The 26,086-nt window shown below is 39.5% G+C and overlaps 1 long non-coding RNA gene across 1 annotated transcript; it reads right to left on the reverse strand.

Annotated features, from left to right (window-relative positions):
• Window positions 1–2,143: 2,143 nt before the first annotated feature.
• Window positions 2,144–25,952, reverse strand: LOC132973579 (uncharacterized). Its single transcript, XR_009673018.1, has 3 exons — window positions 25,688–25,952; window positions 11,463–11,580; window positions 2,144–2,487 (listed from the first exon to the last, which is right to left on the reverse strand). It is a non-coding gene; the product is annotated as an uncharacterized LOC132973579 (long non-coding RNA).
• Between the last annotated feature and the right edge of the window lie 134 nt (window positions 25,953–26,086).

Consider the following 26,086-nt stretch of genomic DNA (forward strand, 5'->3'; position numbering starts at 1 on the left):
GGTGATGTTTTGTAACTATTTGTTGTGGTTGTTAAAAATCCTTTGTTACTTCTTTGTGTTCTTTCTAGTTGGTTTGCTTCTCTTCGATGTTGTTTGAGGTTGATGATTTATTTTTCAACCATACATTACAATAGTTACCTCAAACGAATGTCCTTGTCCGGGGCTCTATATGCTATACCCGCTTAACATGCAAACTAATCCATTTATGATACTAACAAGTCAACTGCATGTCGCCATTTGACTCTGGAAGGCTGGCATCAGATGGAGGTCTGTGCCACTCCTCTGACCATTGTCTCTTTTTTTAAATTACAAACGAGTTATTATTATGAATTAACTCAATTTAAAAATCCCTACGCCTTCTTACATTTGATCGTCACAGTGCTGTCAATAGAACAGTTCTCATGTTGTTATTGTTACAGGAAATCACTCTTAAAGATCCTGTTTTATTTTACAGTTCTGATGCCTCATGAATCACTGTGCAGAGCTCACACAGCAAACTGTGAACATGAGACGCATCAGTCTCTGATCAATAATGAGCATATGACAGTGATGGACTGCAGGAATTGCGGAGAAATCGGAGAGAGAAATAGTCCGGAGCTCAGAATACAGAGCACCTCAGTGTTTCAAGGTCACCGCTCTGACGGACAAAAAAAAAAGGCATTGTTGTCAGGCATGATTGGGCTAGAAAACACTCACAGAAGTTACCTTTACTCTTTTAAGAGTATCGTTACTTTTATTCATCAATAATACCATGAATCATATTTATCATATTGATTTCTGTCAACTGTCCAGGAAGGCTTCAGAAATGTTCAAACATTTACCGGCAGTTCTGGATCCTATGTTTGAAATCATCTTTACATACAACACGTTGTTAGTGCATGTAAGGTCACAGTTAGATATTCACACATTCAAAACAAACTGAAGACAGCATGAACGTAACTGTAAGTGTAACAGAGGTTGCAGTAACCATTTCCATGTCCCCTATAGGACACCAGCCATTTAAAGAGCCCATATTCTGCCCTTTTTGGGGTTCATATATTTAATCTATGTACCTACTTTTCTACATTCACAATAGATAAAGCCTGAAAAAAGTGTCTGTTTTCATGTACTGCTCCTCCTTGCTCCCTCTACGCTCTGAGTCCGTCAGCTGCACTCTGTTGAGCCCTCACTGTTAGACCCCACGTGGGCCAAGTCTGCTCTGATTGGTCTGCCGATCCGCTCTGTCGTTATTTGGTCAGTTGCTCAGCACGCGTCTCGGAAATTTCAACATGAGCTGCAGGGCTTGCCACAACGAGCCAATGGGCTTAGATCAGTGATCTCACACTGACAATGACGTCGCACTAACAAGTTTTTATCGAGGGGGGCTAGAACCGAGCGTTACATGCGGCTAATGCTACAGCTAACAGGAGGAGGTAGGAGAAGCTGCGTTTCCGCAGACTTTGAATTTTTGCACATAGATGTGCCTAAACATGCACAGGACACTTGGAAAACACACTAAAGAGCATATAAAACCAGAAAAAGCATAGTATGGGACCTTTAAAAAAATATCTGAATTAACATCCTCGTTGTGTTTGATGTTTAGAACAGATTTCTTAAACGATCAACCAGCTTGCACATCAAGTAAAATACTTGCAGGAGGTTGACCCTCGTGTCTCGGGCCGCAGGTCGGCAGAGGCCCCTGAGAGCTGACTGACTTTAAAGCATAACAGTGGCTTAAAATGTGCAAAGTTTACAATGACAGTATAGAAAACCTCCCTAAGGGGGCCCCATCTGACAGCACTCACTCTTAATATGCTGCTAAGCGGTGTGTTCATTGTTGCTGTGAAAACCTAGTCAATGAAATGAAAGAAAGGGAAATGAAGGTTTAATGTTCTTTATATTTATATTTTGAAAATAATACTGTCAACCGGGAAATTAACAGAAAATTATATTTCGCATTTTTTTGTTGGTGTGAAATTAATTATGACAACGGTGATGAATGCTAGCTGGAGGGGCCCCGTGTTCATTTTTTGCCGAGGGCCCCAACAGACAAGAATCGTCACTGTGTCAGAGTTTGATGTACTGATGCTTAAAATACTAATAAAGACATATTTAAGCACTGAGAAAAGCCATGATGCTTATTAATAATGAGACAGATTCACTGTAGAAGTAAAGGGCTTTAATGCATACGTTATGTTACATGACGAGGGGATACGTCTAGTTGGTAGTCCCTGTAGCTCAGCTGTTTGTTTTTTACTAGGTGTCCCAGTCTCATTTCACTTTCTAGCCCCTCGACGGATTAAGGCAGCCTCCCACTGACACTGTGTAGTTGTTCCCTAGCAGAGGCAGAAGCACAGAAAAACACAATGATTTAGCTTCAGCCGAGCAGGGCTGGAAACAACCACAGCCAGCAACACAAAGCTGAAAATCAATACCTAACCATGGTACCGTCACACCGCCAATTGCTATCTGGTGCTCATGCTGAGTTGATCCTGAAGCGGACTAAAGCTTGAATTACAGAAGGGAAAACATGATTGATGTCTTGCTCACAAATGAGGGATGCGGGCAATAATGCTTCAAAACAAGGTGTGTGCTTCTTGATCAGAATGGAGCTGATACTTATGTTGGAGGCAAAGTGTGGCTGCAATCTCACTGCATGCCTGAAACCAATAAATATATTAATCACATTCAGGAAGCAAAGCACACCTACAGTTTAAGAGACACACACACACACACACACACACACACACACACACACACACAAACGGAGGCTTTCATCCCACTGTTCCATGACATGCTTCTCATAAAAGATTTTTTTCTCTCTAGAAGAAAGAGCAGTTAGTGTACAGCATGTGACAAAGAAAAATAGCAGGCTCCTAAAATAGCATGTCGTCTGCTGGATGGGAAGGAGAGGACTGATGATGGGTTTTTTATACTTCTGGGTCTTTTTTGTGTGATTTGAACTATAGGGTTAATCAACAGGGATGAGACTGTTTCCAGTCCAATCAAGAGAAGAAGTTGCAACCAAACTGTTCTCCGGGAGAGGATTTCATCACACACACACACACACACACACACAAAAACAGATTTAGGTGACGAGATCATTTCATTCTGCGCCGTATCCAGCGTCTCCGCACAGCTCGCTGGGTGATCTAATGCATCGAGGATCTCATCTAGTTTGTGGGTGATACTAAAGGGCGTCAACCGTACTCCAGTGAGACATTAATTCACATCGCACAAATTAATCCAAGTGTAGGCTTCTGCCACACACAGGCAGCCCCTCAGACGTGATACATCCCAGCACTGCTGCACACAACCACATGTTTGCACCAAGTCATAACAGTGTGAAAGACAAAGGGGGGGGAAAGAGAAAAAAACATTTTAAAAAAGATATCCTCACTGTAAGGGTTATTAATAATGCATTGGGCAAGTCGGTGTAGACCGTCTAGCCCGGAAAAAAAAAGTAATAAATACAACACACATGTCAAACCTACGCAGTGTCTGCCACATCTGAACTGCAGACAGACACTCTGAATCAGATGTCATTGCTTACAACCCACACGCACTGCACAAAAACACAACAGTTTCCACAGTTTCAAGCCATTATGTTCAGCTATTACATTAAGTGTTGATCATTATTTGATAAGGAGATGCATGGGAGAAAACGTGTACTTGTCTTCTTGTCGAGAACATGATGAAAATACTATAACCACTCTCTACAATTCTACAATTCACTTATCAGACGTTTTTATCCAAAGCGACGTACATCAGAGAGTAAGAACAACACAAGCAAGGATCCAGAAAAAAAAGGGAACAATGTCAGTAAGAGCAAACGATCAGCTTTGAGTCTGATTGGACACACAGGTGCTGACAGGAAGTGACCAGAGGCAAAGCACAACATTGAGGGCAGTTCTTGAGAGCTCTAATCAGTATAGAAACCATCTTATAAGTTATCGTTTATCAAACAAAAACCATCGTCACAACCATCATCATCATCATCAATAATATGGAGACCATCATCATTAAGTTAGTAGGTATTCATGAAAGAGCTGGGTCTTTAGCTTTTTCTTAAAGGTGCAGAGGGACTCTGCAGATCACATGGAGTTTGGAAGTTCATTCCACCACCGGGGGGCGACAGAGGAGAAGAGTCTAGTCAGCGTTTTAGGACCCTGTTGTGAAGGTTGGATCAGACGCCTTTCATTGGCAGAGCGTAGTGGGGCGGGAGGGAGTGTAGACCTGGATCAGAGAGTTAAAGTAAGGAGGAGACGTTTTTTTGTCGCTGTTTTGTAAGCGAGCAGCAGAGTTCTAAATTTGATGCGCGCACTCTCATGTATGTAGGGTTAATATAATATAATATATGTGGTAGCTGTGCTGACCACAAAGACTTTAAATGAGGGGAAACAACTTGCTGGATTTGTCTAAAGGGACAAAAAAAACGACCTCAAACAATCACTTATTTAAATGCATGTCATGTCTTGTTGTGAACAAGGCTAGAGGTGTAAAAACAGTTAAAACTGACTCCTTGCTACAGCTTCAAATTTAGCGTCTAAGTGAGAACTACTGTTCTTCATTTGCATAAAAAAATACTTTTTGTTTTCCATGTTGCTGTATGAATGAACTTGGAATAGTTCCCTCTTTATGGGTTAACTTTATCCTGCAGAATCTTTGATGATAATGATGTATTTGTTTCCGGGCTCTTCGTGTAGAGGTGAATCAAGCGGACTCTCTGCTGACTGCATAATGACACCGTCACCATCAGAAAAGTGCATGTCCTCAGTGCAGCTCGTTTCCTTGGAGGCATGCCTGCTCTCTCTCTCTCTGCTTTAATCTTCTCAGGTACTTATCCTGTGTGGAGCCGCTGATGCTTTGCTACACAATAATCTGACTGGGAAAACTGATCTGTTTTTTTTTTTTTTACTTCTTATTTTTCTTTATTGCTCCTTTCTTCACTGACCACAGTTGACAGGATTCGCTAAACAAAAAAAGAATATAAGCCATCACATAACACTTTCTGCTCTAACAGCTTTATATTCTCCTCATGTTTCGGTCTGGAGTCTCTGTACGTGAGTAATGTCCACAGAAATGAGAGTAAAATGTCACACCGCCCTTCAAGGAGAGCTAAAACTACTTCCAAAGCACCTTAATGTAAGACGATTAATCATATCCATCACACTGTGAAAAGAAGATTTCATCATAATGAGAGGATAACGCTTAACTTTGGCTCTGGCTCTCTGAACAACTGAGATTTCATGTTGAACTGCAGGTTAGGTAAGGTCAGACGTAAAGGCATGTTGGCCATATCATCTTCTTTGTTTTAATTTGTTCTTGACGCTTCAGCTCATAAAATGTGTTGGATAAAAATCATTTCTTCTGCTACACCAGGCCGTAGTTTCATAATGTTATCTCCACTGACCTTAGTAACAACCAAAGATTTCGGTGAAAATCGGTATGAAATCAGTGAAATCCTGAGGCTGGACGTAAGGATCAATCGTCTTGCTTTGATTCTCAACCATCTGTCCAGTGAGTTCAGATGTTTTAACATTTTCGCCTACAAGAAAATGACAAATTATGCAACAAATCTTATCACGAAATGAAATTTAAGACACTTAAGACAACCAAAACTGTATTATCTTGAGATAGCTTAAACTGGAGCTGAGTAAATCCATTCTGTACACATTGAGCATTTACAGTTTATTATGAATATTCTATTTCTACATATGCATATATGTCGATCTCATCATTTAGAAAAAAAAAAATCCAATGTTTCTGTTTCTCTAGATAAAAATATGATTGGTTTTGTATTTTGTCTAATGTTGTATAACAATAGTAAGCATTTCTTTTTTAGCAGCTCCCGTAATGTCACAATGCTGGTTAGTCAAAGTAGCATGAACTACTGACTACAAGACTGATTATTCTTTGTAGTGTATTCTTATGGGCTACAGCAATATAAAACAGATATCACGCAGATATTTCAATTTAAATTCCCAAGTAGATAGATACTTTTAGATAGATAGATACTTTATTGATCCAGAGGGAAATTCAAATTATATATATTTTTTATTTTCTTATTAGTATTCATTTTATGTGTTAAAGTTGCTTTAATTCTTCAAACCAGGTCTCTTCAATCATTGTCAAAAAGGATTACTCAAGTTTACACTTTCAAATTGTGTAGATGCATTAGTACAAAATGTTGCAGCACATGCATCTCATTGACAGATACTGGTGGCTGCATGTGATCAACAACTGCTTTAGTTTGGAACCTTGCTTCTGTTTAGGACTTCAGGTCACATTAGTGTCGCAGCTTCTTTCGATTGTATTTCATGCAGATTTGAGAATGAAGGCAAAACAATTCTGCTTGTACTGATGAAATGAAAACACTTGACTGACAACATTTAGATTGTTATTCATTCATACTACAAACACAGCACACCCTGCTCTCCCTGATCCCCGCCTGCATGCCCCCCACACTCACCTGGCAAAGATCTGCCCTCTTTTTCACTGCTATAATGTTACGAGCTGTTATTTTAGGCCACAGCCAATATTTAACTGTCATAAAGAGCATAAATTATTCTCATGGTTTAGAGAGACCATATTTGAAGTGGAGAAATGCAGTTTCATGCTTTGTAATGTCCCCAGAAAGTCCTTCACAACTTTTGTTAATCTCTTAGAAAAGAAAAGTTAGAACTTGAATTATAAAGTTTCCAATTCAAATACTCTTTTTTTTTTCTTTCTGAGATATAATCTATGACCCCTGAATGACACACATTTTTTCCCTCAAATCGACTAGACAGACTTTCAAATCAGAAATGAGCACGCTGTGGTTTTTTTTCAACAAGGTCAAACTCAGTTCTGAGCTCCACAGAGAGACTCTGACAGCTCCAGATTATTTTTTCTCACCAAACAGGCTGTCGACTTGGACAAAAATAAGCAGCCTAAGTCTGTTCTGACCTTAACAACGCACACTGACACACGAGCTATAGCACCACCAGACTCACAATGAGAGGAAAGCACACAAATGCACAATGTTAACACACACCTACAGGCACACATTATTCACAACACCAACCAAAATAAAGAGGCATTAAGAGACACACAGAAATGACAGCAATGTTACTGCAGGAAAAGCATGCTGGGTAAAAATGTCGGTGTGTTTATTTTCCTTAAGTTTTTTTTTTGTTTTCTTCATCACCAGTTATCTCAACAAGCCATCTGTTTTACAAAAAGAAAAACCGTTTGAATAAAATACCATAGTGAATCAAGGACACCTTCAAAGAAAATTCTATAAAACTGGGTTTTATTGTGAGTTATGTAGATGTCTGGCTGTTGCTGGTAGAAAAGCAGAGGACTTGAACAGAATTTATAAAAATGAAAACAGGTAGAGCTTCTTCCTTTTTTACTAGATCTATACTGTTTTAAATATTTCAGAGAAAACCTCAAAAGGTATTCAGTGACTCAACGGAAAATGCAGTATTAGAGAAATTCCAAGGGGGGGGGTTTGGCTTTTAAAATGTACTTTTTTCTTTATTCAAGTAGAAAACTTTTTAAAAGAAAACTTTACCAGACACAAACTAACGATTGAGACAGAGAGAGGGAGCGATAGAGAGGAAGACTGCTATCGATTTGAGCGCCAGTTAATTCAAGTCTTTTGTTACTTGATACGACCTGATCTATCGCTGATCACATCCTACAGCAGGGCACTAAATGCAATTTGCCTCCAGCATGTTGATCCTCTTTCAATAAGACTCCAGGGAAAAGAAGAAGGCAAAAAAAATAAAGAGATTTCTGCAAACAGGGAAGCTTAACAAGACAAGTGATGCACTCAGGTTGGATGATATGAACTTCAATCTCCATATGTTATAATAGCAAGCATTGAAACCTACCTACTAGCATGAACTGGTATCGACCATTAGAATGGTTGGTAACTGTACTTCAACACAGCTGAGTACATGTTCAGAGATCATTTCTTACCAAAGTTGTATTTATTCATGGAATCTGTGTCAAGTTAAAATAAAGCTATTAAAACGATATTTTTCTTTAGCTAATACAGTTGTGATGTTAGTGTTTTAAAGCTGCTGGGACATCTACAGGTTATCCATCAAGTGATCAATGTGACAGTACTGGATGAAGACAGTGAGCTGCGTTAACAGGGATTATTGTACAAACATTAGCCAACAAAATCTACTGTTTGTACACTAACAGTGAAGATTAGAAACTGTTATTCCAACCGGAATAGGACAGCAATGTAAGAGAAGTTAACAGTGCCGTACCATCCATTAAAGGCTTTATATGTGATTTTTCACACTTAAATATAATATAAATCAAGTATATCCTCTGAAAATAACTCTGTGAGTCATGACTGTCTACAATGGGTGTAACACCCGAGTCCCACTGCCTGTGATGCTTTCAGAGTTTTCAGAGTCCTATCTTCAGTTTGTTTACATCGCCCTGACGGCCGGCTGACTCCTCCCCTCGTGTATAAAAGTTGTTTAATTGAGGGACTAGAGAAAAGAAGAATAACATACTGTACTCACTGCTTAACTGTGTTTCTAGATCACGCTCATTTCAGGTAAATTTACATGCAGTGTGAAGATACGAGCATAATAAAGATCGCTAGCATTAGCATGCTAACACAACAATGCAGCGCAAGTTGTTTTGGTTTCATGCTGGTGCTCAAGGGCGACATCTGCTGGATCAAAAAAATATCGCATATAAAGCCTTTAAGCGACCGATTCCCTAACTATGAAGAGTCAGACAATGTTGCTCAAGTTAATGTAAAAAAAAAAAACATGTGCTAAGTAGATATATATATAGAACTACAAATGCTATAAGCTAACACTGACTTACAATGAATCTAAACATACACAAAATCAGCTAAGTACGATGAGAGACGTCTTTAGCTAACTTGACATCACTGCTGTTTTTATCATCGAGGGGGCAAATTGACATTCACTTTTTCTGCTAGCCTGCAAGTTTGTCATAGCAAAAATTCACAACTATTTATATTACACAGAACAGAGCGCATCTCGCAAATTAATACATATATATAGAAGTGAAATGTTACTTGTTTCCAGGTTAGCAATGTTAGCCACTGAAACAGAACTGAAGATAAATATTGTGTTTGTTCACTGCAGAAGAAGAGTTTCTGTAAACACGAGCTGGTGTGTTAGGGTATGACTATACTATGACTATTTCTTTTCAAGCTAACTCCTGGTTTTTAAAGCTCCAGTTAATCCTGTGTAGCTGATTCATGGATTCTTTCTTCAGTGTGCATTCATTTTGAAGTATACAGAACGCAATCACACATTAATTAAACACACTTGTTTACTTTCTCTTTTAAACAGACCTCTCGAGGGATTAGAGGATTTTTAAAGTAATGTTTAAAGGCTTCCACCCCGCTGTGAACATTTTGAAGATAATCAGTTTGAAGCAGAACAGACGGAGGTATAACCTTATTGTTTTCTCTATTACATTAAAAATAAACAATTGATAAAACAGTTGTAGGCCGACTTATAACATTTAACTTTCAATGATTTTTCAAAGCATCACTTGATGTATTTAAGGCATAACACACTTTCTTCATTCACACTTAAATGCTCGTTTGATGCGGCAGGCGATAGCAATCCAGTCAAAACCGAATCAGCCGATAAGCCGGCGCTGCCTATCTGATGTTTTCTCTGTGCAGCCAGTTGAGCGTAAACTTGGCTCTGTGATTCAAATGAGTGTTTTCTGCTGCCTTATTCTAAACAGATGGTAGATAAAGGCTGAAACCTGTTGCTCTGCAGTCTCTCCATGCGACAGCACAACTGCATTGTAAGACATTTACCTCGTTTTTTAATTGTGTCCAAATCTTTGAATTTGTTGGTTGTCAAATTCTTTAGAATTGTTTTCAAATTAATCCTAAAGACTAAAACAGAAGAAATTTGGCAATGAAACATTTTTTTGTAAAAGTTATTTGTTGGCATTTTTAATGCACCAGCAGGTTTTGTTCTGTGGCAATCTGCTAAAAAACAGTTTTTATTCACAACTACTGGCCTTGACATGTTTTACTTACTGAGAATTCACAGCGCCCTCAGGATGGTTACTGATCACTTCACCTTACAGCTTGCACACCCTAAAGATGAATATTCAAATGAGGCGTGTGTTAAATGTACTAACGCTATTCGTGACCCCAGGGTGATGAACCCATTTCAACCCGGGCGCTGAATGAGCTTTGGTCTAACCCCAAATCAGTACGCAAGCTTTTCCAGTGTCTAATCGGACGATTGCCTGATGTGCCACTTTTTCACAGTATGACGGGGATAGACCCTAATGGATTAAAATGCCCCCCTTGTCCTTCCTACTAGGGTCCCTGATACTCTGGATAAATATCGTTTTTTTCATTAACATTGTTTTAAACTATTGCCACTGTGTTTGTTTATTCATTACTTTGTACTGTCGGGTTTTAAGGAACAACCTTTACGGGGGCATCCAGTCTGAAAACCTCTGTGTGAAACACCTGCTGTTTTAATTAAATAAGATCTGTTCAAAAGTTATCATCTATTAACCAATAAACCAGCCTGGAGTCTGTGCTATTAAGAGTTCTCTCTCATTTACTGCACGTCTCTTCAAAATATGAATGTAAACAAGAAAATTATACCTCCCCTTGTCCACGTACTTTATGTATTAACATGATCGTGTTTACATTGTAATGAACGTAAGTGAAATCCTCTTAGAAATGAAAGACAACTGGGGAGCCCCGGTAGCCTAGCGGGTAGTCGCTCATGTACAGAGGCTAGAGTCCTCATCGCAGGGACCATGGGTTCTTATCCGACCTCTCCCCTTTGCTGTATGTCATCCCCTATATGCTCTCCTCCCAACATTTCCTGTCTCTCTTCAGCTGCCCTGTCTAAAGGCAAAATATCCCCCAAAAAATAATGTGTAAAAACAAAACAAAAGAAAGACTTCAGAGCTCAATGGAAGAAAAAAATCAGAAAATCTTTGTACACTAAACCGAGCAAAAGAAGAAGAGAGCCAGCGCAGTGATTTTACACAGATTCACTTCAGTAAACAGACTGGAGTTATTGTGAAATCTGCATGTCTTGAATATGTGCAATAAACTACACGTTGGTGTTATTCTGTATTGGTAGTTAATCAGAAACATGCGTACAGCGAATGCTTCCAGTTCTTGAAATCTGTAAACTGCTTCAGTTTCATACAAGCTGCATCTTAGAGCAGTGTTGTCATAACATGAACCAGATGTGTGTTTGGGCTGACAGACAAACACCTCGATGGCAGTCAGAATGTAAGTTCACTCTGAGGTAAAGAGGGAGTTTGTTTAATAACGGCAGAGGCCCTCTTTAAAACTAAACAAGAGAGAAAAACAAGCGAGTGAATATCGGCTAAATAAATACTTACACGCTGAATCAGGAAATAACATACCAGTGGCTTTGCTCTGTCTGTAACCTATGCAGAGTGTGTGTCTGGATGGCAGGAGAATCACTTACACCCTGTTGTGGTGCTTCCCCTGGCTGTTTGGGTTTTGGATGTGTCCCAGACAAAAGCCTGTCCAAATAAGATCAATGTGTTTGTGCTCCTCTCCTCTGAGTGGGTACTCTCCCACAGCTGCAGAGAGAGAGGGGATACAAAAAAATATATATATATAAAAAAAAAGATTTGGCACATATGAAGCCGGTGCTGAAGACAGAAAATAGTGCAAGGAAATTACAATTTTCACAGTTTCAGGGCACAGGTGCATTGCTACATTTCTTCACATACAAAGACAAATAGGAGGTTGAATTCTTCATACATTATGAGAGTCATTTAACATAACAGAGGAAAAACAGAAGCACCACAAAGACCGTAAAAATAGTAGAAATTAAGTGAAAATATTTACAAATATACAATAAGTATTTAGCAGGAAGTCTCATTCCTTCACAGATCTTCATACCTCCACATTAATGTTTCAATTTCACATCAGTAAAAAGCCGTACCTCATGGAGATGAACTTTCCTTTTGAGGGTTTCCTCCCTTTAATCTTGTCAAAGTGACATATTCAGGCCATCAGGCTGATACCTCAGCAGCTCGGTTAAGATATAGTGTGCCTTAATTGTATCACGGCTAATTACAGCGGGGCAAAAGCTGTGTAATAAGAAACCAGCGTAATGATCCATTACAATGCAGGAGGATCATCAGGACTTCCAGCACCTCGTGGGCCCGCTCGGTGATGTGGTTGTAAACGTATAATAGCTTAATGGCGGGACAATTTGGAAGCAGCTGGAGGCGAAGCAGCCGAGGCAGCTGTTTCAGTTCAAACCAGTGGAGGGGGGGGTCGGGCGCTGCTTTACCACAATACTGCTTTAGCATGGGAGCTCATCACAGATGCCCACGCACACACACACAAACACACACACACACACACACACACAAACACACACACACATCACCACACTCAATGAGGCGGTAAAATAGTCAACTACAGCTTCAAATAAAAAGAAAACAACACAAGAGACAGTCTTAAATGAAGGTCTGTGTTTAATTTGAAGGCTAATGCAGAGAAGATGACGCTCAACAGAAGACATTGTTTATCACGCAGTCATAACAAGAAAACACCATTAATGTTGGAGCAGGACCACCGCATTGTTTCGAGTTTAGGTCATTGTCTGTTGAAACCGTAGTCACTCATCCCTGCGTTAAAAAAGCGTTGAGAGGGGATGCTAAACAGAGAACAGTGCACGTATTTGATATGACACAGATATAACTGTTTCCACAATTCAAGCTGGGTGTCACTGGATTTGTAGGCACAAGAACCCAGAATGTGTCCAAAGTGTAGGAGCTACATCACCCTCTGCTGGCAGCAGATACAGTTTAGGTCTGTGGTTCTTGAAAAACATACCCAGAGTCCACAAGAAAAACCGTCACTCTCATTCCCTCACCCACAAGCTTAAAAACTGTAATTTCGCGGCTTGGGCAGAATGATCTAGTTGGACGAGATGACTGAGGTTTTCTGCCTCGGCTGATGTCAGATCCTTAACATGCATCTGACGTGTTTAGTGTTGTGGCGTTTTAAAACAATAGACATTACAAAAACATATAATTCAGCCCCCCATGTGTAAAACAAAGAAGACACATTGTTAGTTTTTTTTTTTTTTTTTTAGCAACTCTGGAAAAAAAGGAGTCTCGGCTGATTTAAAGAACAACAGATACTGTACACAAGCGATCATCCTGCTGTCTGTGTGATCCTTGCTTTGTTAGAAACACTAAGGCAGACTGCTGCCGCTCTGCTCTCAAGTGGAGAACCGCTCGCATGAATGAGCACATTTTTTTGGGGCACCTGTGCAAACACACATGCACACTTTTGCACACATACACACACACACACACACACACACAATTATAACACCTATTTTTTAAAAGCCTGGGACTGGTGTAGCTCAAACAGGGAGAGGACTGTGACCGGTGAAGACAGCTTAAGTCAACCATTTTTCTTTTTTTTTAAGTGTTTATATGTAAAAATGATTAACATTTCAATCCTGAAATACAACTACTACTCTGGATTAAGTAAAATAAGGAAAGAAAACTGAATTGTTTGGACACATGTTAGTGATGTGTGATAATTAAAGGAGTTAAATATGCACATCTATTTAAAACAAAATGCAACCCCAGATGTTCCAAGACTTAAATGCAAAAGGTATGAGGAGAGCCACGTTTAGCACAGTGACAACCCTTAATGCTGAGACGTGAAAGTAAAGTTCTACAGAACCACTCGACAAGCTGTTATTGTCAATCCATTGCTCACAGAGATTAATGCTGGGTTCATCATCACAACAACAAATTGCAGGAGATGAACAACTAGCAGAGGTGCAGAGAGGCTAACAGCTGCAGCGCCTCACCTACAGCACTAAGTTTATACAAACACTCTTTTCCTCCTGGAGCTTTACATCTATTTTTCAAGTGATTATGAAAAATATGGTAACGCTTGACCCCGCCAATGTGACAAATAAGAAGCAGACTCTGCTTACAGCTGGGAACGATTACAAACAGAGGATGGAATGCTTCTCCACGGCTGCTGTCAGGAATGTGCATCATTGCCCTTTGTCCTCTCTACAAATTGGGGATGGGGGAGCTATACAAGCGGGTATAATGCATGCTTTCAGCGTATCTTAAAGTGCAAATACTGAACTTTTTTAGTTTGCTTTTACAGCTTGAGATCTGTATCATAAGTGCAATTAAAATGCTGTAATCACCCTGAGATAAGGCAAGTTCATTTATACAGCACATTACAGCAACAAGGAGATTCAGAGTGATTCACACAAGACGACAAAAGCATCATGACAAAGAGAAAAAGAAACATTAAAATAGAAAATTTAAAATCACTAAAACAACAATTAACAACAACAGAGAAGATTCAATTTGAAGATATGTTTTAAAAAAACAAAACAAGATAAAACCTTAAAGTAATACTGGAACAGGCTCAACTTTAGGAAAAAGAAGTCGGTGAATTACTCAAAAACTGAAACATTCCATATTTGGTGGTGGTCCAAATTTAAAAAAAAAAAAAAGAACAAAATGGAAATTTCTGGTAAAGCTGAAGTGCTGAAATATGAGAATGTGAAAGTATTGAGTGAATTTGAAGTATGAGCTGAAAGTGATGTGCTAAAATGATGGTTGAAGCACGAGAGACTTAAGTAGAGAGGAGTGTCAGCTGAACTGTAAGCACAGCGTCGAGTTGAAGTACATCAAGTAGTGTGAGTTAGAGGAGCTGAAACATCTCTTTTGTTACGGTATAAAGGTGAAGTAAGGGTTTGAAGAGTCTGTCACAGCGCGAGCGGTAAAGCAGTCAAAATGTCCATTAGAATGAAATGAATGCAGATGAAAATGTCAGAAGAGGTGACAAAGCTAAGATGTAAAGTTTTGAAAAATAATTGTAAGAGGGACTAAAAACATTTTACATAATGAGCATGGATGTATCTTATTGGTAATTTGAAAATAGCAAATGAAAGGTCTCATGAACACCATCAACACCATGTTGCGACACAATGTTTTGACAGTCTGAGCTTAACAGTCCGAATGTTGTATAAATGCTCCAAACTCTGAGGAAGACCGGCTCTTTGAGACGTTGAAAACATTTAAGATATCCTCAAACATTAATGCGATGTACTCCAGTTTCCACTTTGCATTTCCCTTCACATCCCACTTCTAACAGCTCCTTTCAATCACTGTAACTCAGGGGACAAAACAGAAGTAAACATCAATACATGGAACAGCGGAAGGTTATCTAAAGGACAGTTTTAATTATTGACAGCTCGGCTGAAAAAGAAGGTTATCAGCTCATCAAATTTCACACTCTCAAAACGTTTCTTTTCCTTTAAAAAAAAAAACAGTTGGAGGGGTAACAGATCTCAGCAGAGTTTGCACAGCGCCTCAGTCGTGCAAATGAGGACAGATCCTTCTGAAAAAAAAAAAAAAAAATCTCCATTCCAACCTGACAAGTTTAAACAAAGCAATTTCAGGCCCAACTGCACCTGCACTATTGACATGCCCCGTCAGGGCTGTCTAACAGGAGGACAATAATTTGTCTAGTAATACAATGAAATGAGCTCTGAGTCTGCACACTGTTGGCTGGGGGGGATTAGTGAGTGACAGCTATTAACTGGAGCCCTTTAGAGAAGGACATCTCACATTAAGAGGTCATTTAGTGCTACCATACAACATGCACACCACAACATTCATTTAGTTTCCAAAATACACATTTTCACTAATTTAATTTGTAATATATTAACAAAAAGCTTCACACATTTCCTTTGTTAACTGTTTTTGCACCAATACACCAAGACAAATTCCTTGTATGTGTAAATGTACTTGACAATAAAACAAAACAAAATTCCGATTCTGACATAAAATGTGTAAAAAAAATACATAATAAATATTCAATTAATGAATCAGTACTGCCAGATTCTGTATTGTTGTCATTGTCCAAAAAACACCGTCGAGCTAAAAGCAGAATAAACCGTCTCCTACGTCTCCATCCTCTCTGTGGCACTCAGTCGAAGGCCATTCAAACCTTCTGAATATGTACTGAACAAATACATCCGTATTGAAGAAAAGGCTCAGTATCATCTAATGGCAGATGGGCACTGTAGTTTGTTAAGGTAAATATTTAGTGCAGAATTTGTGGCAGAAACATGTCAGTGGCAGATTTGCAAGCATGAATGTATAGCAGCAGGACGTGTATATTCGGTTGACTTGATATAAATCAGACTGCCTGCGTTAGTCATGAGAATGAGTCATGTGACTTATTGATTATGATTATTATTTCTTTAAAAGAAGACTGTCAAACAGAGAAAATAGCCCTGCCAGGCTGTGGCCATGCGGGTTAAAGACTACTTAACTGCATCAATTTATTCTGGGCTTTGATCATTTATGATATTTATGACAATAGAAACAAATTAAACAATATTATCCAGACTTTTCCTTTAAAGACCCAAAACGAACACAAAATGTTTCTTACATGTTTTTCTTTTTGTCAGTTTGAAAAAGATCCATTATTAGCACATATTTTAAAAAGGATCAGCTTTCACTTGTTCTTCCTTCAGTGGGCCTGAGGGCTGAGGTTGCTAGGCAATGGTGGCTATCTCCGTGGTGACGTGATCCCCCTCGGGCCTGATTCTCACTCATCAGCCTGACAGACAGATACGAGGGCATGTGCATACACACATATACATGCACAATGGCCACACATACACAGACACACACACACACACACACAGACACATGCACACACACACAGACACACACACACTCTGGCTCTGCTCTTATCAGTGGGAGGCTGTTGACGCTCGCTCATTGCCGTGCTGAGTGGGGCTTCAGTGCTCTGACCTGATGAGGCTCAGAAAACACCTCTGAAATCTCTCGGTTGTCGAGGAGAAGCAGATGGTGACAAAGAAGAGAGCCGTGGGAGCAGGAGCCTCTCAGCACCTCCTCTGTCCACCTCTCAAACACAGCCAGAATTCAAAGCTCTGGATGAGTGTGGAGATTTATCGTGAACACAAAACTTTTCAGGTGTTTGGTTGGATTTCATTTTTGATTACACGCTGGAATTTGACAGAGCCTTAATCTCAATTTGTCACATCTATTGTCGGTATTTTAGTTTGACAGTTTGGATAATTTTCCATTATTCCGCTTTGTACTCATCAAATCTGAAAGGCCGGCACGAACACTTAAACCCATAAAATTTGATAAACTACACCTCTCAAGTGTCCTTAAAAGAGCATTCAGGAGCCAATACATGCCACCTTCAACTTCAACCAGGTGAAAAAAAACATATAGAAAACACGACACGTAGACTCAGACATTAGAAACAGAACAAAAACATTAAAAACAAAATACTGGAGTCCATCAAGTAACAACAGGAAAGCGGGAATATATAAAAGCGCCTATGATCGCATCATTAAAACCGAAATAAAACCCATCATAAGTCGTCAGGGTCATCACGAGAGTTTCGTAGTTTGATGGCCTGAGTTATAAAAGAGTGAAAATTAACTTTTCAACAACGTATTCTGATCACTTTGAGCATTAAAAGGGCTGGAATTCTAAAAATGTTTAAATATTTAATATTAATGGATCAAACACTGAAGCTGGTGAAAAGATTTGATTTAGGGAAAGTGGAAAAAAAACATCATTTTAGGGCAGTATTTTTCCAAAGGAATTGTTTTTCAGCATGAGTTTTATGAATATTTTTGGCACAAGTGTTCTGTGGAAGGACTAACAAGTATTACCATCTTTTGACAGATGTCAGTAGTGAGGTTAAAAACCGGAAACAACCTTGGGAAACTAACACGGCCTCTTAAAAGCATTTTTCTTGATTTTCGCATCAACAATGTCTGAGGTTAAAGTCCAAGAAGCAATCCAAGGTAACGCTTTTCAAATTCAAAAGTCAAACTGAATATGAAGTAAAGGTAGGCAGTTTTATCAAAAAAACTAATCATTTAGATTTTATTTTAATTTTTAAAAAGTGATTTGAAAAGAACACAAAAGAAACATATTGTTTGATAATTGAACACGGGCTTACCGCTGTCATTTTCCTTCCTATGTTTATCACTCATACTTTCAGTTTTCAGCTGCACAACCTTCATTTTTATTTGTCAGAAAAGACAGCCACAAACTCCCTGGATTACTTCTTGTCTCACTCACTGTCAGTCACAATGACGGGCTCACTGACACAGATTGTAAAAGCACAACAAACGTAGACGTACAAAACAAAATCTGACCTTTTGCGTCAGGTTACAGCGTGTGTAGGGAGGCTACGTTGTCATCTCTTTGACGCACACATACAGTGTGTGTGCACGGCGTACCTCGAGAACAGAAAGGAATCATGTTTTCCACACCCTACTCTTCCCTCTGCAGCTGTATCCAAGGGAGCACAAATCAGGTCAGAAAAACAAATCAACGCAGAGAAAACAGATCAATAACAGAGTGTGGGGAAAGTGAGTAAGTGTGATTTTACAGATGATTTCATAAAGCAAAGAGGTCATTGCAATTATGACTAAACATAGACTTCAGTACAGCATGGAGAGTAACAATAAATAATAAAACTGGACTCAGCTGTTTCATCAAACTTAATGTAATTCTTCATATTTAAAATCACATCTTTATTTTTATGCTAGTGAAGCATGATGCGTTTAACCATAGATATGAGTATATGTGTCTGCAAGCATATATTGGATGTATCAGATGTTTTTTTTTTCAGACAAAAAAAGCAGTTTTGACAAATTCTTGCCAGAAAATCAAGACTGCATAATTTTTCATCTTGGGTAAAAACCAACAACTCGACTCTCCCATGAAAAATTTGTGCAAGTCTCCATTCGCATTCAAAAAGGCAGCGCGAACTAGCCTCCACATTAATATTTAGCAGTACAGTAATAAGACAGACCGCAGCAAGCCTGCAGCTGAGCGGTCTATGATGTTTGTGTGAGCACAAGTCTGGGGCTGCTTGTATGTTTATCACAGTCAGAGCTGCAAGGCAAAGACAGAAAACTGTGCTCACATTTCTCCGGGGACATGTTCCAATAATCCTGATAACTATCTCGGTACTATTGAAGTGGTGAGGGTAAACTCGCACTATTGAAAAGTGTTGATTGGTTGTTTTATGGCTAGGTCTATGATGCAGAAGTTGTATGAGACAGCCTTCATCAGAGCAGACACATTTTATTTTTATTACTCTAAATAATGCTGAGAAAAGTGCTTCACTAAATCTTTTTTCCTTGGTTATTATTTCAGAAGGATTGTGTGTTAACATCCAATAATAAGAGCTCCAAAATGACTGTGCCACAAATTTGTGACATTTGGTGACACTGATTTTTTTCTCCTTCTTTTCTTCACACAGATAGTCTCCTCCGTTTGTCCTTGTTGTATAAGCTTTGCAAGCGCCATGGCCAAAGATAATGTAAAAGGGCTGGACTTAGTAAGGTAACAGCAAACATTGTTTAAAGGCTGTTTGAGGCATCACGTTTTGCATTTTGACTCTTATCATCTAGTTTTTCTATTTCTTTTCTTTATGGAGCCAGAGGGTTTTCAGCTACCCCTAGCTAGCATGGTGCACAAGGTGAATCTGTAATCCACATCCTGTGATAATAACTGTGATACCAGTAAGTGCATAACAACCAAAAAACACAAAAAGGATAACACAGACAGCTCCTAAGTGTCTTTTTGGACATCCAGATGCAGGCTGGCATGTTGACCAACATCATGTTGGCTAACAAAATGCACTGGATACAAAATAATTATAGCCAACTCCAAATGCTGTGTTTTTAAAAAAAAATACAACCAACGAGTGGACAAACGGTTCAATTTGACCAAATTTCTACTTTTGTGTCTCTTTCCAAGTGTCAAAGTTCTCCAATGTTTGTTGACAGGTCACCGTGGCTGTCATTCACGAGGCAGCCGGTCCCAAAGAATACCCTGCTTTATCATCTGTTTGACTCCAAAACGGAACATGATTTACAAAAAAAAGGACTTTATTCTGTATAGAAGAAGACTCGAAACTAGTGATTGAGACCATACAATTATAAACAAATGTTTCATGGAGTAAAGTAAATCACATGGGAAGCTGGACCATGCTCATCCATGATTTGAATTTCTCATATCACTATTATGATTATTGTCCGTGAGTAAAGTCCATCTGTTTCAAATGACAGAGTAATGAAGTCCGACGAATAACAATCAATAAGAAAAACAAAGCCACTATTCCTGCTGCACCTTCCTCCAATTGAAGTCTCCGAGAAATCAATACTGAGAGCAACATGAGACTGATGTGGTGCTTTGATCTGTACAGTTTTGGTAAAAACAACAAAGGGCTATGTTAGATTTGTACAGCTGTAGTGAACAAGACTTTGCATCTGTTGTTGGACCTCGCTTGACTCCTGATTTTCCCGTCGTTGTCGTTCACTTTTGTTTTCTATCGCATGTGCAGCAGGACAAACTAAATCAAACCCGCTGGCCTCTCTGACTTTGATTGTTGTAATCTGCTGAAACATCTGCTTGCGTCCGGAGTCTGCAGGCACTGTTAATGACCAATCAGCCTCACCGTGTACACACAGATCAGTTTACAAGTCTGCATATTCTGGCATCAGTACAGCGTTTCAGAGAACCAGCAGGGATTCAGGGTCAGGCCTCACATCGGTCCCTCCGCAGTCAGTGTTTGTGTCTCCCTGATGCCAAATAAGCGTCAAGGCCACAACTCAGTCTGGAGGTATAAAGGGTCTGTGGCTGTGTCTTTATCTGGCCTTGGATCAGGAGCCACTCGCCAAAAGGGAACGCAGCTGACAAGAACTCCCCCGATGTAAGACAGCTTTTGTGAGGCCTGCGATGAGAGATAGACACTTGTTCCTTGTGTCCGCTCTCTTTGTTGACCGAGTCCTCTATCATGTTTTCATCAACTTTCTCTGACCTCAACATTCAGGGGTGCTTCGTCTGACGGTCTGCTACTTGGTTAAGTCAAGGGTGAAACGTGAATAGAATAAGTAAAGGCAGTTTTAAGTCATCTTTCTAGTATGTACTGTATGTTTATGCAAAATTTAATTGAATAATTACCTGTTCTTTATTGTTTACTCTATCCGTGTCTATTTATAGTATGCACGGCTTCATTTGCCTCTTTTCACGTTATATGGTGTCTTGTGTGTTTAAAGGCTTTATATGTGATTTTTTTCTGATCCAGCAGATGTCGCCCTTGAGCACCAGCATGAAACAAAAACAACTTGTGGTGCATTGTTGTGTTAGCATGCTAATGCTAGCGATCTTTATTATGCTCGTATCTTCACACTGCATGTAAATTTACCTGAAATGAGCGTGATCTAGAAACACAGTTAAGCAGTGAGTACAGTATGTTATTCTTCTTTTCTCTAGTCCCTCAATTAAAGAACTTTTATACACGAGGGGAGGAGTCAGCCGGCCGTCCCGGCGATGTAAACAAAGTGAAGATAGGACTCTGAAAACTCTGAAAACATCACAGACAGTGGGACTCGGGTGTTACACCCATTGTAGACAGTCATGACTCACAGAGTTATTTTCAGAGGATATACTTGATTTATATTATATTTAAGTGTGAAAAATCGCATATTAAGCCTTTAACGGTCGTGTTTCAAACAGGACTTTACAAACGCCATCTTTTGTGTGGACGTGTGAGCAAACGTCAAAACTTGAGCGCAACTTTCGCAAGCAAATAACTCTCCCTTTGAAAGTTCTCCTCTGAGAACATCTGCACGGGACCATCTGGGAATGGCAGGAAACTCGGCATCTCTCAGCGTGACGTGCGATGAATGTTTTTTTCGAGCACTTCAGAGGGATGAGCATGGTATTGAGCGCCGCAACCTCCAAACCCCCGACAGAATTTATGGAGTCCAGCGGCAAGTGGTTCTCATTACACGTCCTCTTCCAGACAAATTGCAGTATTGAAGTCCCAGCTGGGGTTCTTGGGGTTGATGTTTGTCTCCCGTTATAATTACTGTTATATTGTGTTTTTGCAATATGTCCACAATATTGTTCCAGTTGTTAATAATACACTTGGTGTGACGTGACTTGAATACAGGCGACCGAGGAGGATTTCCATATCATTAACGCTCACCATAGTGTGCAAACAAAAATCCCAAATGTCCTCGTGCAGCATAAAAACCACAGAAGAAGAAATGTCTGTTAATAAAAGGAATCCCCCACCAGAGTGAGAGGGCATTCCAGTTCCAGTTAAAAAAAAATAAAAAGCCTCCAGTTTTAATGGTGTTCATCTGGCAGAGCAGAGCTGCGCATTATCAGCCAGGAATTACGGTATAAATTCTGCCTGAGAGTGGAGGACTGAACCGACTGCATCTGGTCCGACACAGCTGTTTCACACGCAGTTCTGCTGCTCGGATTAGGAGACCAGATTTTGTGTTAGGGCCTTTAAAATGTGTTGAAGGCAGAAAATAGAATGGACACATTGTTTCTCTAGCTGTTTTGTTTTTTAAAATGTTTTATTTGGCATCTCATGCTAGTAACAGAGAAAAATACAAGGAAATGTATTCATCCACAAGTAGAGAAATTTAATTTAAACGAATGCAAGACGGCCAACCAATTAACTGATTACCTATTGTCATAACCTCATGAATAATTGAAATGTTTGTTGTGTATTCATCTTGTTAATGTTTGTCGTTATTACCCAAGGGACTTAATTGTGTTGAAAGTCACGTGACTGGTTCCAAACAAAACGTAAATTCTTTGTTTTCCAAATACTGCGAGTGAAGTTGGGACAAGGTCTAAATTTGGAGGTTGCAGATAAGGGGTTAATTTCATCAGCACTGCAGGTGTAATATACAATCAGCGAGTACTGAGGGACCACATTGGGCCTCGTGTTAATGTCTTGTTGTGCTCTTGTTGAGCCAAGCAGGTGCTCAGTTGAGTTGCATCCAGTGATTTTGAGAAGCATGCCAACCCATTATCCTCTCCTCATCCATGCCTGTCTCAGTGGATTCTGTCCTCCTGCCAGAATTTTACATTGTCCTGCACAGCTAACGAGGACACAATGGAGTGCCAGTGCTTATGAGAGAGTATACATGATCTCAGCAGTAACACTTTGAATACAGTACGACTATTCTTTTATCTTAATCCTTGACAGGAGAATATATTCTGAATTTTCCAACAGATACAAGTTATTTTACTGCATCTCTCACATGGTACTCAAATCATTAATCTAGTTTTTTTTTTAAAGGGAAAAGCCAAAAATAGTCAAATCTATCAATGTTTACACAGCCATTTGTAACTATGATATATATTTTATATAGCATAGAAATCATTCCTCTGTAATTCTGTTCATCTAAGAAACAGCTTCAACAAAACTGCAGCACTCTTAAGGGATGGAGTTGCTATCAGTAGTATAAGTGTGATCACGTCAATTAGAAAAGGTAAGTACAGGCAGAGAAAACAAAATGTAAGAACAATAGCAGAAGAATATATTCAAAACAACACAAACTGAGTATGATCCGGTACAGTCGAAGAATAAAAACAAGACGGTGGCCATTTAAAAAAAATAACACAAACCTGATGCCATTAAGTGTTTGCATGCATGTAAATACTCTAACACAGACAATTAGTTAAAATGATGTTAGAAACCTGCTTTGTCTTTCAGCAACACTCCTCTATAAGATAAACTTTTCTTAAATGAATATGAAGGATAAGATTGCTTTAAGATTAGCATCTCGTTACAGCCGTTACTAGTCTGGAAAAACTGAACTTTGAATCTTTCTGTTGGGGAGGACAATCTTGGTATGTTGTAGGGTAAACCAGCAGAAATCTACAATATCTGCCACATGAGATCTGATTTAAGTCAGTTGCAATTTTTGAACACAAGAAGATCAATTTTATCCTTTTTTCAGTCTGTCCTATATTATAATCCCACCCCCCATTTATTTCCTTGTGATTTAAAAGACATGTTGACATTTAGCGATGATGATAGTTTGAGTAGGTTACATTTTATCTTTCTCATTTTTTGCTCCTTTTCATTGAAATTTACATTTTGGCTGCTAAAGATTTGTCTCCTGGAGGTTTGAGTGTAGTTAGAGTAAAATACTACAACTGGTGTTGCTTATTATGGTCACAACGTATTCTTTGTGACTCTAATATTTAATGTGTTTAAATACTGGTACGTATAGCTCATACATGCTTCACCAAGAGGTGTCAGAAAGGTTTTACGAGACAACGTGAAATCCTTTAAAATTTTGAGCTCTTCAAAAAAAGAAAATCCATCAGTCTAGTTTGACAAGCATGATCCCCCGAGTGAAGACCCCTCAAACCTCGGCCGGAATGTAAAACAGGTGCTGCGCAATTGGTTCCTCCACAGCGAGGGGTGAAAGAAAAACAGCCGCTCCTGACTGACAGAAAATCACATTCTCCAGCCAACTGTGCCTCCAGATGATCCCTTATTTACACAGACAGACTTAAAGGATAACATACAGCAAGCATGCAATATTTCTGCACGACCCTTTTGCATTTAAAGATGTATCCCTCTCCGGTGATTGAATATACCTACACAGCACATTCTCTGTTTGTTTTCTGGACGATTCATCTTGATGTCACACATGTATGTTTCTCATAAAAGGGAAAATATGCTGATACAAACCCGAAACAATCTGAGCTCTTGCTTTGACACCTTGTGTGTTCTTCAAGTGGTGGCGCTGGAACATCTGGCATGGATTTATACACTGAAAGTCTGGCAGGGGATTCAAAGAGAAGAGTTCTTTTAATTGAATCCACTCCGAGGCCTGTGAGACCCGAATGTCTTCTGGCAACAACCTTTGGATACGTGCTCATGTTGCTTTGTCATGTGACTTCTTTCGCAGATCAAAAATAGTTTTCCTCTCGTTATTTGACTCCTGTCTCAAATTGACAGTCTTTTTCAACTTCTATCTGTCCACACAAGCATGGTTCAATTCAGTAATCTAACACTGCTGTGGAAAAGTGGCCAAAAAAAGATTTAAAAAAAGGTCATACACTGACACCATGCACACCAGTTGAGGTTTGGTTTGTCAATTGTCTCTCTGCTGCCTCCCTTCCAGCACTCCAGCCCTGACCATAGCACATACCAGCTCAACACTGAACCGACTGCTGTGCAACAATACACACATTCACAGCCCACAGACAGCAAATTGCTTCTCTCATTCCCCACCACGCCCTGCCTTCGTTCTTAGCCACCTGCAAAACAAACTGTGCTGGAAATTTCACTACAAATTACCCTGTGTCTGCCAAATCCCCCCGGGAGCGGAGGAAATCAAAACCCTGGATCTCCCTGCCCCCACAGACACAGAGCTGAGGCTTACCCACAAGGAAAGCTCGGGTTGCTTATAACTCGAACAATTATGGTTTTTAAATTAAAAAATATGTATTAAATATACTTTGATATTTTTATTGGCTGGACTTAAGTTGTAACTCTTACCTGCGATGATTTTTTTTATTAATAAGCATTGAAAGTGAAGCTGTGTTTTTAAAAGATTTAAACTTTCAGCTTATCAGAATGAAAGTGCCTTGAGGGGAAGAAGAAAAAAAGCCCTGAGACAGTTCCAGGTTTACTTTCTTCAACACAAATCTCCCACCATACTTCTGTGGGCTTCAGGTCAACATGACATTGTGAACTAAGCCTCCTTTCACACTAAGAAAGGGTGAAAACTGAGACCTGTTTCGCTTCAGGGGAAAATCAAAGAAAGGCACATACCTTAGCAGTGAATAATGATCAACAGCAAGAAGCCAAAAGCTTCTACATTTCAAGGGCCACATCGCCCCCTGGTGACGACTCTGCTGACCTGCGTACAAACAGGAATGTTAGAGAGAGAAAGAGTGAGTCAGTGGCCGATGTGCCAGAGAGATGAGTGTTGAAAGCTCCTTGGAAAAAGGATTAGGGCTGTTTATGTTGGCCAAGTGGCGCGCTGCCAGCTGCTCAAGTGTGCAAACTTCTTAAAGCTGCAGAGCTTTGGGTTGCTTGTGAGTCTTTTTGCTCTATATACCCTCCACCCAAACTGCATGGCTGCGTTGTGCTTTGTTAAGAGGGAAAGCCCCTTCAACTTCAGCCCCCACCCCCATTAAAGCACACTCTGCCCCTAGAAAATGTGTTGGA

The sequence above is a fragment of the Labrus mixtus genome, chromosome 4, assembly GCF_963584025.1.
Source record: "Labrus mixtus chromosome 4, fLabMix1.1, whole genome shotgun sequence".
In the NCBI taxonomy this organism is placed as follows: Eukaryota; Metazoa; Chordata; class Actinopteri; order Labriformes; family Labridae; genus Labrus; species Labrus mixtus.